Genomic DNA, 15,110 nt, shown 5'->3' with positions numbered 1-15,110 from the left:
TAGTCTAAAATAAAATTCAATTAAAAATCAAACACTAATCCAATATTAGAGCGTCACGTATTTTATATAAGGCGGTCTTACACAAAAGACCACCTTGATGTCATATAAGTTAAGCAATGAAATCAATAGTTAAGCACTGAAACTAATTAGTTAAGCACTGAAACCAATTAGTTAAACAATGAAACCAATTAGTAAAGCACTAGAACTAATTAGTTAAGTAATGAAACCAATTAGTTAAACAATCAAAGTGGTCTTTCCTGTAAGGCGGCCTTACACAAAACTTACCGAATGGTTTTAGCCAATGGAAAATAAGATTTCAAAATTATTTATTAATTAAAAAAGTCGAGTGTCACGTAGATAAATAATTAGGTGTCACATTTATATTTTTATTAATTAATTATTAATATTACGCATATACAATTTCATTCAAAATAAAATACTCTAATAATTATAAAAAAAATCTAAAATAAAATTCAATCCATAATAAAAAATTAATCTAATCTTATACTTCCTCCGTTTGGAAATATTGCACCATTTATTTTTACACTATTCACACTATGACTTTGGTCAATTTTTGTGATTCGTATGTAAGGAAATTTTAGTCATGTGGGGTCATGTTAAATTTGTATCGATATATTTTCTAAATATTATTTTTTTATAAGTTTTACTTGTACACGATTTGAGATATTAAGAGTCAAAGTAATGGTTAGAGGAGTAAAAGTCAATCATGGTGCGATATCACTAGTACAAAAAGGGGATATTGCTTCGAGCCTAAAATGGGTTATTGATTCGTATTAAGTGAGAAGCAAATAAACTCGATGCAACTGAAGATATTCAATTGCTTCGAGCAAGTGCGAAGCAATTAAGACTCCAATTGCATTGCACCTAACAATAATTCGAAGCATTAGATTGTAGAAACTATTAAAATGTACTAGCAATTGTTTCGAACCTATCAATTATACGAAGCAATAAAGGTTTCAGTTGCTTCAAACTTATTAAGTATTGGAATCAATTGATTGAAGTAATTGCTGTTAGGTTATGATTCATATGACAAAACATAAATCACGCGGAAAAACCATAAAGCCAGGAAAGCATATTATTTACACATAATCATTTAGCATAGTTTAGATGCATACACTTTGTTGCGTGCCTTCCCTAGCTGCGCCCGAACCGAACAAGAACAAGTCTTTAGGACTCCAAATGTCGTCCCTCCGTAGATAGTCCACAGCACGTCCGGATCCGCCTTAAGTTTGACCAACTAGGAACGCCCTTAAGGTACTTAGAATTTTCGGCTATTGTAGGCAATTATGTGACTGAATTTTTGCTCTCAAAAATCACTTTGAATACTTGAATACTTCAATTGTGTCTATAAATTATGACCCTAGGCACCTATTTATAGAGGTATGGAAAAGGAACTGGAATCCTATTAGGATACGAATTAATTAAACTAGAATCCTAATAGAATTCTTATTTAATTAATTCATCCTTTTAGGTTTAGGAATTTAATCATATGTCGAAACCTGACAGCTTTAGGATTCGTATAGCACACAAACACACACACGCACGCACAGCAGCCCACGAGGGGCGCCATGCACGGGCGCGCAGCCCGCGAGCTCGCAGCCCATTGCCACGAGGCCCACACGCTGCCGCAGCCTTGGCGCGCGCTGGGCCTGCCTTGCGGTGGGCCTGTCGCAGCCTTGGATGGTGCGTTGTGGCGCGCTGGCTTGCTGGGCGATGGCCCGGCTTTGTGCTGGGCCTTCGTCTAGCAGGCCTCGTCCGATGCTAATTCGTACGATACGCTTCCGATTAATTTCCCGATTCCGGAATTCATTTCCGATACGAACAATATTTAATATTTCCGATTCCGGAATTAATTTCCGTTTCGAACAAATATTTAATATTTCCGTTTCCTGAATTATTTTCCGATTCCGATAATATTTCCGATTCTGACAATATTTCCGTTTCCGGTAATATTTCCGATTCCGGCAATATTTCCATTTCCGATAATATTTTCCGATACGTACCATGTTTCCGTTTCCGGCAACATCTACGACTTGGATAATATTTATATTTCCGATACTATCCATATTTCCGTTTCCGGCAATATCATCGTTTCCGGAGTATTCATTTCTTGCCTGTGACGATCTCAGCTCCCACTGAAACCAAGATCCGTCGATTCCGAATATCCATAGATGGAGTATTTAATGCCATTAAATACTTGATCCGTTTACGTACTATTTGTGTGACCCTACGGGTTCAGTCAAGAGTAAGCTGTGGATTAATATCATTAATTCCACTTGAACTGAAGCGGCCTCTAGCTAGGCATTCACCTTACTTGATCTCACTGAATTATTAACTTGTTAATTAATACTGAACCACACTTATTAGACTTAACATAGAATGCATACTTGGACCAAGGGCATTATTTCCTTCAGTCTCCCACTTGTCCTTAGGGACAAGTGTGCATTTCCTAATTCCTTTGTCGCTCGATGCTTGCTCTTGAACATAAGGTAAGAGTTGTCATCCTTATTATGTCCAGAGGTGTTCCTCGGTTTCAGAGTTCAACTGATCAAATAGTTAGATAATCGTAGCCTATGATTCATCCGAGCACGGCCATGCATTTCACAGTTTCTAGCTCTCCGAGTGGCCTTGTACAACTTTTAAGCATCTCATCCCGATTTATGGGAGGACAATCCCAATCTTGCGATCTTGAGATTAGACTTCGTTTGATAGGTGATTACCTGAGCGTTGCCTTTATAGCCTCCTTTTACAGCGCGACGGTTGGTCAACGTCAAAGCAACCAATTCTCAAACAAGTAATCTCAAATCACTCTGGTATTGAGGATTTAGTGTCTAATAATTTTAATGAAATTTACTTATGACAGATTTTCATCTCTTACAGTAAAGTTTCATAGGTCTTGTCCGATACTAGTCTTCCCAAAGTAAGTATCTATGCAAATGATTATGACATTGCCATGTCCACATAGTTCAAGAAACAGAACTACTAGTCATCTTGCATTCTAATCGTCTAACGTTTTCTATGCGTCCAATTTTATAGAAAACTCCGACTAGGGACCATTTTCAACCTTTGACATTCAAGTTCACTTGATAGACATTTCTTAGTCACAGGACTGGTCCTGACAGTCTATCTTGAATATATCGCCAAATTTGAAGGGACTCATCATTTAATAAACCACAAATTAAATGGAAAAATGAATTCTCTTCATTTATTGTGAATGATTAACCAATAATGTTTTACAAAGATTTAAACTCTAAAACTTTAAAACATTAAACAGGGATATCAAAGCCATTCTCCAATATGCTTGATTCCCATAGCTGTAGTGTGCGAGTTGTGCTTCGCCTGCGGCAGAGGTTTAGTCAATGGATCTGATATGTTGTCATCAGTTCCAATCTTGTTTATCTCGACTTCTTTTCTTTCAACGAACTCTCGTAGAAGGTGAAATCTACGAAGTACATGCTTGACTCTCTGGTGGTGTCTAGGCTCCTTTGCCTGTGCAATAGCTCCGTTATTATCACAATACAGGGCTATTGGTCCTTTAATGGAGGGGACTACACCAAGTTCACCTATGAACTTCCTTAGCCATATAGCTTCCTTTGCTGCTTCATGTGCAGCAATGTACTCCGCTTCAGTTGTAGAATCCGCAATGGTGCTTTGCTTAGCACTTTTCCAGCTTACTGCACCTCTGTTGAGGCAGAAGACAAACCCAGACTGTGATCTGAAATCATCTTTGTCGGTTTGGAAACTTGCGTCCGTATAGCCTTTAACAATTAATTCATCATCTCCACCATAGACCAGGAAGTCATCTTTGTGCCTTTTCAGGTACTTCAGAATATTCTTGGCAGCAGTCCAATGCGCCTCTCCTGGGTCTGACTGGTATCTGCTCGTAGCACTGAGTGCGTACGCAACATCCAGGCGTGTACATATCATAGCATACATTATTGAACCAATCAATGATGCATATGGAATCCCATTCATTCGTCTACGCTCATCAAGTGTTTTTGGGCACTGAGTCTTGCTTAGAGTTATTCCATGAGACATGGGTAGGTAGCCTCGCTTGGAGTCTGCCATCTTGAACCTATCAAGCACTTTATTGATATAAGTGCTTTGACTAAGTCCAATCATCCTTTTAGATCTATCTCTGTAAATCTTGATGCCCAATATGTACTGTACTTCTCCTAGATCTTTCATCGAAAAAAATTTCCCAAGCCAAATCTTGACAGAGTTCAACATAGGAATGTCATTTCCGATAAGTAATATGTCGTCGACATATAATACTAGGAAAGCAATTTTGCTCCCACTGACCTTCTTGTATACACAAGATTCGTCTCCGTTCTTGATGAAACCAAAGTCACTGACTGCTTCATCAAAACGTATATTCCAGCTCCTGGATGCCTGCTTCAATACGTAGATTGACTTCTTTAGCTTGCATACCTTTTTAGCATTCTTTGGATCCTCAAAACCTTCAGGTTGTGTCATAAACGCAGTTTCTGTTAAAACGCCGTTTAAGAAAGCAGTTTTGACATCCATCTGCCATATTTCGTAATCGTAATATGCAACGATTGCTAACATTATCCGAATAGACTTTAGCATTGCAACTGGTGAAAAGGTTTCATCGTAATCCACACCGTGGACTTGTCTGTAACCTTTTGCAACCAATCTAGCTTTGAAAACTTCAAGTTTCCCATCCTTGTCCTTTTTCAGTTTGAAAACCCATTTGCTTCCAATGGCTTGGTAGCCATCTGGCAAATCGACCAAATCCCATACTTGGTTTTCAGACATGGAGTCTAATTCAGATTGCATGGCTTCTTGCCATTGCTTGGAGCTAGGGCTCGTCATAGCTTGTTTGTAAGTCGCAGGTTCATCACTTTCAAGTAATAGAACGTCATAGCTCTCGTTCGTCAAAATACCTAAGTACCTTTCCGGTTGAGATCTATATCTTTGCGATCTACGCGGGGTAACATTTCTAGATTGACCATGATTCTCACCAGATTCTTCTAAAGATCTCTGAGTTTCATCCTGAATGTCATCTTGAGCATTCTCTAGAGTTTGTTGTTCGACTCGAATTTCTTCGAGGTCTACTTTTCTCCCACTTGTCATTTTGGAAATGTGATCTTTCTCCAAAAAGACACCATCTCGAGCAACAAACACCTTGTTCTCAGATGTATTGTAGAAGTAATACCCCTTTGTTTCCTTTGGATAGCCCACAAGGATACATTTGTCAGATTTTGGATGAAGTTTGTCTGAAATTAATCGTTTGACGTATACTTCACATCCCCAAATCTTAAGAAAAGACACATTTGGAGGCTTTCCAAACCATAACTCATATGGAGTCTTTTCGACAGCTTTAGACGGAGCTCTATTTATAGTGAGTGCAGCTGTATTTAGTGCATGTCCCCAAAATTCTAATGGAAGTTTGGCCTGACCCATCATTGACCTGACCATGTCTAGCAAGGTTCTGTTCCTCCGTTCCGACACACCGTTCCATTGTGGTGTTCCAGGAGGAGTCAATTCTGATAGAATTCCACATTCTTTCAGATGGTCATCAAATTCATAGCTCAGATATTCACCGCCTCTATCAGACCGCAGTGCCTTAATCTTCTTGCCTAATTGATTCTCTACTTCACTCTGAAATTCCTTGAATTTGTTAAAGGATTCAGACTTATGCTTCATTAGGTAGACATGACCATATCTACTGAAGTCATCAGTGAAAGTGATAAAGTAGCTGAAACCACCTCTAGCATTTGTACTCATTGGTCCACATACATCTGTATGGATTAAACCCAATAGTTAATTTGCTCTTTCTCCAACTTTAGAGAAATGTTGCTTTGTCATTTTGCCAAGTAAACATGATTCGCATTTACCATAATCCTCTAAGTCAAATGGTTCTAGAATTCCTTCCTTTTGAAGTCTTTCTAAGCGTTTCAAGTTTATATGGCCTAATCGACAATGCCATAGATAGGTGAGATCTGAATCATCCTTTTTGGCATTTTTGGTATTTATGTTATATACTTCTTTGTCGTGATCTAATAAATAAAGTCCATTGACTAATCTAGCAGATCCATAAAACATCTCTTTATAATAAAACGAACAACTATTGTCTTTTATTAAAAAGGAAAATCCCTTAGCATCTAAGCAAGAAACAGAAATGATGTTTTTAGTAAGACTTGGAACATGGAAACACTCTTCCAGTTCCAAAACTAGCCCGGAGGGCAACGACAAATAATAAGTTCCTACAGCTAATGCAGCAATCCGTGCTCCATTTCCCACTCGTAGGTCGACTTCTCCCTTGCTTAACTTTCTACTTCTTCTTAGTCCCTGTGGATTGGAACATAAGTGTGAGCCACAACCTGTATCTAATACCCAAGAAGTTGAATTAGCAAGTATACAGTCTATAACGAAAATACCTGAAGATGGAACGACTGTTCCGTTCTTCTGATCTTCCTTTAGCTTTGGACATTCTCTTTTGTAATGGCCTATTCCATCACAATAAAGACAGCTTGATGTGGACTTGTCCTGCTTTGATTTAGCATCGCCCTTGGACTTTCCACTTTTCTTGAACGGTCTCCTTCTAGCCTTGAGTAAATCTTTGGCTTCACAGTCCAGTATTATTTCAGCCTTTCTGACAAGGTGAACAAATTCTGCAACTGTTTCTTCTCTTGGTTCACTTAGGTATAGTTGCTTGAAGCGACCAAACCCACTGTGTAGTGAATTGAGCAAGATAGAGACTGCCATCCTTTCGCTTATTGGTGTTCCTAGTAGACTTAGGCGATCAAAGTATGAACGCATAAGATCCACATGGAACCTTAGTGGGACGCCTACCCTCTGTTTAGTGCGAAGGAGCTGAACATGTGTTTCTTGGACTTCCATCCTATAACACCTGTTGGGAGAACTAACCTTTAGACCAGACATTGATTCAATCAACTCATGGACGTTCAGGTCCCTGTCCTCCGTGCTTCCACGACAGATATCCCTCAGATTCTTGATGAGCGTAAAAGGTTCATAGGCTACAAACCTTCTAGCCCAATCATCAGGGATATTGTTCAGCATGAGACTCATAACCTTTTTGAGATCCGCATCCCAGGCGTAAAATCTCTCAGGGGTCATGTCTCTGGCATAGTAGCTTGGCATGGGATTGGTCAGTACATACTCAAGTCCATTGAGTCTGACTATTTCAACTAGCTTAGCTTCCCATTCAAGAAAATTTGCTAGGTTCAGCTTGACCATAAGCTCAGAACCCATGATGATGTTTTGATTGTTGTTTGCCATAGTAAAAACTACAATTGAAAAGAATAAACAAATAAATAACCATTCACAGTTTCTCTTAATAAACTTAAATTCTAGCATACATGCATAATTCAATGTTCATTAAGCATTTTATTCAAGTTATGTGTTCCGGCAGGTGTGAATAAAATGATTCTAAGATCCTAAAATCATTGAAGAACTAAGCACAGTTTGTCGACTCAATTCTAAAACATCTTAGGTAAGCAAAAGCCTTTTGCTAATAGTCTAGAAACTATTCTTGGTTGATAGGCACGTCTAAGAACTTATTAGGTAAACCTATCGATTTTGCCACGACATAAAAGGACTCCTTACTTATATCGTTGAGTTTCACCAAAACTAACATGTACTCACAATTATTTGTGTACCTTGCCCCTTTAGGACCAATAAGTAACACCTCGCTGAGCGAAAACTATTACTAGATTGATGTAAAGGATATCCAAGCAAGTGTATATTTTGGCATGGCACCTTTTAACTCAATTTTTAAGTTTGGAACTTAAGGCTCTTACTATGTTGGTTAGATTTTAAGTGAACTAGAATCCTTAATCATGCAACATAATCAAGCTTTGATCTCATGCATTTTAAGACATATTTAAAAGCAATAAATAACTTAAAACATGCATAAGATAAATGTGATCTAGTATGGCCCGACTTCATCTTGAAGCTTTGACTTCAAAGTCCGTCTTGAAAATCTCCGTGGGAGGCACCATTTTCTTCAAATAGGATAAGCTATATAATTAAAACTAATTACAACTATTTGATGGTACGCCGACCATATTTGAATTGAAAAACAACTTTGGTACTTTAGACCAATTACATTCAAATTAATGGTACGCATACCATATTTTCTATCCTATTTGGGCCATACTAGTCACTTCATAACCTGCAAAACAGTACATATACAATATATACCATTCACCCATTCATTATCATGAATGGCCCACATAGCTGGTTAGTAAAACACATTATGCATCACATAAACATTTGCAGCAATTAATCAAGGGCACCAATAATCTACAAATTATTCAGTCCTTATTAATTCTAATCAAGTTGTTTTAACCTTAAGGATTTGTAGACCTAATCAAAAATTTATGACTAAAAAGGGCTCCCACTTAAACCAATAAATTCATATGCTTTACTAATTTTAAACATAAAAATGTATTTCTAGTCTAACCGGAAACATACAAATTTAATTAAAATTTAAAGCTCATATAAATTTATAATTGAATCCATAAATTTAATTTAATTTCAGTCGTATTTAAATTAATTCATGATTTTAATTTTAGTAAAATAATTAGAATAAATAAAATTTATTATAATTACAATATTCAAAATTAAAATCCAAGAAAATAATTTTAATTATTAATTTTAAAATTAATTAAAATTACGTAAACTGAAAATTTCAAATTAAAATTTCAAATTAAAATTTCAAAACGATCTAATCGCAACGCAACAATCCCACGCAATGCACGCCCATGGGCCACACGCACAAAGCCATCGCTGGCCATGTGCGCGCAGCCCATCCGCTGCGTCGCATCGCTGCTGCTCACCATCGCAAGGCATCAATCGAACACGCGAGCTGGTGCTCGCTGCGCGCGCTAGCGCTCGATGCACGCGAGCCATCGCTCGCTGCGCGCCCCAGCGCTCGATTTATGCGAGCCATCACTCGCTGCGCGCCTGCCTTTCCCGCACGCGAGCTTGCGCTCATCGCACGAGGCAGCAGTATGCGAGCTGGCGCTCGCTGCGCGCGAGCCATCGACGCTGTGCGTAGCGCTCGTGGCACGCGAGCTTGCGCTCGCTGCGCGCGAGGCTCCGCATGCTTGCGCGAGGCAGTGCGCGCTGTGGCGCAGCACGCTTGCTGCCCACACGCGACTGCTCGTGCCTTGCTCTCGCCCCTGCCCACACGCCCATTGCTCACAGCCCACGACACAAGGCAGGGCTGCTGCCTTGTGCTCGTGCACCATGCCCTTGCTCGCTGCATTCGTACCGCATGGGCGACGAGCTCCCTCGCTCGTCGTCGCATGCCCGCACTATACAACACCCCTTAAGGGTAACACGTAGCGTCCATTGCTTTGTGCGTGCAAGTTATATGAGCGAGTCGCATAAAAATTAAAAATTTATATTCAAAATTAATGACAAATTAATAAATAATATTAATTTCATAATTTTAGGGCGAAAAATCGAAAATTTATTATTTAATTGATTTCCGATTAACATGGATTCAAGTCTAGGTCATAAAAATTTAAAATTTAACATAAATTTACAATTTTTATGGTGGTTTTTAATCATAGGTATCTAATTAAATTATAACTAATTATGAAAATCAAATTAATTCTAAATTATTCCAATTTTCAACAAATTAATCATAATTACAAATTAGATTGCATAATTAACAAGGCTAGGCATTCAAACTTGTTAATCATATACAGTAGGTCAATCAAAAATTCAAGATTTATCAACAAGAATCGCAAATATTTAATTTAACATCTTAAATTTACGAAATTTTGCATTCGAAAAACTAAAACCTCCGAAAAGTCATAGTTAGGCTTCGAATTTGAGAATTCTGGGTTCGGCCGAAAAAGACTGTTTTTGTCAAAATTTTAATGCCTTTTACATGCGGAATTGACACAAAAATCACTCGATTTGGATGAGTAACGAAGAAACTGCCGAAAAACTGCGTACGTATAATTAAATAAACGCAATTTGCAATTAATTAACAATTACGAAAATTAATCACCCCTTTTAATTCTTGCAAATTTGTAATATTTAACCATGATCATGCAATTTAGATTATGAAAATAATAAGAGGCTCGTGATACCACTGTTAGGTTATGATTCATATGACAAAACATAAATCACGCGGAAAAACCATAAAGGCAGGAAAGCATATTATTTACACATAATCATTTAGCATAGTTTAGATGCATACACTTTGTTGCGTGCCTTCCCTAGCTGCGCCCGAACCGAACAAGAACAAGTCTTTAGGACTCCAAATGTCGTCCCTCCGTAGATAGTCCACAGCACGTCCGGATCCGCCTTAAGTTTGACCAACTAGGAACGCCCTTAAGGTACATAGAATTTTGGGCTATTGTAGGCAATTATGTGACTGAATTTTTGCTCTCAAAAATCACTTTGAATACTTGAATACTTCAATTGTGTCTATAAATTATGATCCTAGGCACCTATTTATAGAGGTATGGAAAAGGAACTGGAATCCTATTAGGATACGAATTAATTAAACTAGAATCCTAATAGAATTCTTATTTAATTAATTCATCCTTTTAGGTTTAGGAATTTAATCATATGTCGAAACCTGACAGCTTTAGGATTCGTATAGCACACAAACACACACACGCACGCACAGCAGCCCACGAGGGGCGCCATGCGCGCGCGCGCAGCCCGCGAGCTCGCAGCCCATTGCCACGAGGCCCACACGCTGCCGCAGCCTTGGCGCGCGCTGGGCCTGCCTTGCGGTGGGCCTGGCGCAGCCTTGGCTGGTGCGTTGTGGCGCGCTGGCTTGCTGGGCGATGGCCTGGCTTCGTGCTGGGCCTTCGTCTAGCAGGCCTCGTCCGATGCTAATTCGTACGATACGCTTTCGATTAATTTCCCGATTCCGGAATTCATTTCCGATACGAACAATATTTAATATTTCCGATTCCGGAATTAATTTCCGTTTCGAACTAATATTTTAATCCTTGGAAACATCTATAACATGAAATCTCTGCTAGATACTTGAATTAATAAAGCAATTATAACAAAAAACCAAAAAGTTATTTACAAATTATCAATACACCAATTAAATAAAGAACTCACCTAGTAAGAAAAAACAACAAGAAAAACAAACCCGACACAAAAATAATCACATTCATCCATACTAACATCAGGAAGGTAGCTGCATAATGACATCAGGAAGAAACTGCTACTGCAGTCTCCAATTTCCCATTCAAAACCCACGACATAACTTCCAACAACCCAAACAACAAGTTGACCCAACAGTGCAAGCCCCAAAAGTGTGTTTGTAGTATGGTTGGCTGCTCAAAATAAGCTTTCTACAGGTGACAGACTAAGTAAATGGGAAATTTAGTGCGCTGCTGACTGTGTTCTTTGTAACAGATGTCCCAAAACTACTCAACATCTATTTTTTGAGTGATCTTTTTCATATTTGGAGAAATATCTTACACTTATTGCTTATTACTAGGCAAGTGGAAGATTTTGAGGTAGAGCTGACGAGAGCGTGCAAAATCAGTAGAAAAACAACTAACAAAGGAAAGTTGTATGTCATGTGCTTTACTGAAACCTTATATCAGATCTGGTTATGTAAGAACTTGGTTGTGTTTAAGAAGCAGAACATGTCGAGTGATTAGGTGGTTGTAGACACCTAATTTGTGTCTCCCCTTTGGGATGATGATGATACCATTATCCTTGTTAGGTGATTGGAGTAACTCCAGGCGGAAAACCTAATTGCTAAGAATATTTCCAAATTCAAGATCCAAAATCCAACCCCCGAGACCGTTCCCCTTTCGGTTCTCGGTACAAAATACAATTTTCCAAATTCAATTTCAAAATCCAAGTACAATCTCATCTAGTAGAACATTCCATTGGTTTTACTAGGCCTTTTCCACTCAAAATCATATAAGGCAAGTCAAATTTGGGCGGCGACCCACAAAACCGAGGATGCCGGGCCCCGTCCCGTAAAACCGGAATTCAAAAACCCGAGAAAGGCTTGTTTTTAGACGCTAAACGATGCCTTAACCTCCAAGTAAATACAAAACGCCAAACCTAGTACTATTCGTACAACAGGTACAACACTACAAGACGAAACAAGGACGATTCCCCGTCCTTGCTTTGGCGGCATTCAAGCCACGTCACCAGCGCCCAGCGCCAACGTGTGCTGGTGCCTTGCACCAATTCCTTCTGTAAATACCCCTCATTTGCAGCCTAATGAGGGGGGGGGGGGGGGAGAACAACAATACAACGTCGTAATTTCGACATTACGCCTCAAAATACAACTCAAAAACTCCTCAAAAACACATACAAAATTCCTAAATTCAAAAAAGCAATTGGGAGCTCTTGCCTAAATCTAACTAGGTATATCCGAATCCCATTCTAATCTACTATGTTGCTTTGATTTCTAAATGATTAGCAAGTTGGTGTTTTTTTAATCATTAAACAACACCACTTGCAACAATCACACATGTTTTCCAAATATACAAACTTTTCCAAAATACAAAATACAATTTTCAAAGATTAAAGGATGTCCAAGTTGTTTACAATCACCTCTTGGACTAGAATCACCATCAAACATGGGGTAATCAAAGATAACACCTTTTAACATTTAAAGGTTTAGTCTTTTGAGATTCAAAACTCCATTTTCAATATACAAGTTCAAGTTTTCAATTTTCAAGGTCTTACCATGTTTAGGGTTATTCATAGTTATTTCCCTAAACTAGGATCATTTCAAGTTCAAACTTCAATTATTTCAAGTTCAAAACTTCAATATTCAAGCTTTCAAGTTCAAGTTTAACATGCAAAATTTAGGACATTTGGGTTGAGCAACCTCTCCCAAGTTGAGATTTTTGGCTTTGAATTCGTGTCGGGCGCACTTATTTTTAAGGAGCCGCTTGGCGTTCGAATCTCATGTGCCCAAGTAAAAATTTCAATTATGCACCTTTCAATATTGCAATTTCAATATCGCACCTTTCAATACCGCAATCTCAATACTTTCAATATCGCACTTTCAATACCGCAATACACTTTCAATTCCGCATATTTACTTGCCTAGTCCATTTCTAGGAAATGTGGACCTACTCCCTATTCCTTTTCTAGGGGTCTTGTATTTACTAATTCCGCAATTTATTTAGTATTGTGATGTTGCTTTATTTGCTTTATCGCTTTCCTCACCAACATGCTAAATACAACAAAATACAAAGGTTACATCACGCTTAACAAAGATATTTTTGGACAAACCGGCCTTAGGTTCCTTAAATCAATCTTTAAAGCAAAGTGACCACCATACAATTAGAGATTCAATTTGCTCTTAATGCAAACCCACATAGTCTAATCTAGGGTTTATTTTCGAAAACAATGTTGTGCCAACGTACTTGAATATTTCTAAAGCTCGCCGAATAAGCATTTTATTCCCGTGCCCGGATCTCACCCATCCGTTTCAAGGATTCAAGGCCTTATCCAACATAGAGTCACTTGCGGTCTTTCCAAACGAGACTTTAAAAAATGTTTGGTGGCGACTCCTTCGAGGTACAAAAATTCTACGGTTTTCTAAAGAACCGCCCCTCTTGTAGAACGGGAAACAAGTTTTGACACAAAAAAAAGCCCCCTACAATTCTGGCGACTTCACTGGGGACTTTTACTAATTCCAATTCAAAAATGCGGGCAGATTTCGAGAAACAAGCCACTGATCTGCTTAAGTACTGGATGCCAGCACTGGCGCCAGGCGCAGCCCCTGCGCCCAACGCCACTGCCTGCATCCAGGGCAGTGGCTCATAGTGGCTTGTTGCCCACTTTTGCTCAACTTTTCGTGTTGGGAGTTAGTCTGTTTTTGAATCTGGAAGGATGCTCCCAAGCCTCGTGAACAAGTGCCGAAAAACGAGCTTTACAAATACAAATTCAAGTATGATTTCAATTTCAATTTCAAGGCATTTCATGCATTTTTCGAAAACCATATTGTGCAAAATGAATTTCTACCTTCGCCCAAACGGATGTGTTCTACATTCGGGCTAGCCCCGGGGGCAACGAAATGGTGACTCTCCATACGGTTCCCGACCAAAGTGTGTGACCATTTTCGCGCCTACCGAAACTTGGCATTTACTTGACATTCCCGATGTCAAGTATGGAGGCCGTCTGCCGATACACACTTCCCTTAGGCGGATGTGAATGCTTGTCTCCGGATCCGTCTCTTAGCCAAGTACCTTTTGACACCCAAAGCCGACCACTTGCATCATACAAAACTTAGACTGACCTTAGGTTGAGAACTTTGCATCTCGCATTCATATTCATGATTAGTGTGACAACGTGCTACTTGTGCATTGTGTGGGCGTCTTTGCACGCGTGAATGGCTAACCTCGAGTTCTAGCTTGCCAAAACCAATTAGCCTCCATCTAGGAAACCAAACCCCTAGGAGCATCATTCAAACCTCATGCATCTAAATCGCCGATTTTAGGGTCCTTAGGAGTGTCACTCCATTTGATTCCAAACCCTTAAACACGCCTCACGCACAAATGCCAAATTCAAAATTCAATCCAACGACGTCATAATGTCGGATTTTCGAGTCCAAATTCCAAACTCCAAATTCAAAATTCAATCCAACGGCGTCATAATGCCGGATTTTTGAGTCCAAATTCCAAATTCAAAAGTCAAATCCAAACGGCGTCATAATGCCGGATTTTCTAGTCCAAATTTCAAGTTTCAAATTCAATCCAAATTTTCAAGTCCAAATTCAAAATTTAATCCAACGGCGTCATAATGGCGGATTTTCTAGTCCAAATTTCAAGTTTCAAATTCAATCAAAATTTTCAAGTCCAAACCTCAAAAGTCAAATCCAACGGCGTCATAATGCCGGATTGTCTAGTCCAAATTTCGAGTTTCAAGTTCAAATCCGAATTTTCTTGAACCTCTATTTTTCAAATCCAAATCCGACGGCGCCATAATGCCGGACTTTCTAGTTCAAATTTCGAGTCTCAAGTCTCAAGTCAATACTCAATCCAACGGCACCATAACGCCGGATCTTCTAGTCAAAATTTCCTTTCCAAACTCAAACCTCAAATCCAACGGCGCCATAATGCCGGATTTTCTAG

This window comes from Spinacia oleracea, chromosome 4 (assembly GCF_020520425.1).
Source record: "Spinacia oleracea cultivar Varoflay chromosome 4, BTI_SOV_V1, whole genome shotgun sequence".
Taxonomy (NCBI): Eukaryota; Viridiplantae; Streptophyta; class Magnoliopsida; order Caryophyllales; family Amaranthaceae; genus Spinacia; species Spinacia oleracea.
Note: the sequence above shows the minus strand (reverse complement) of the source record.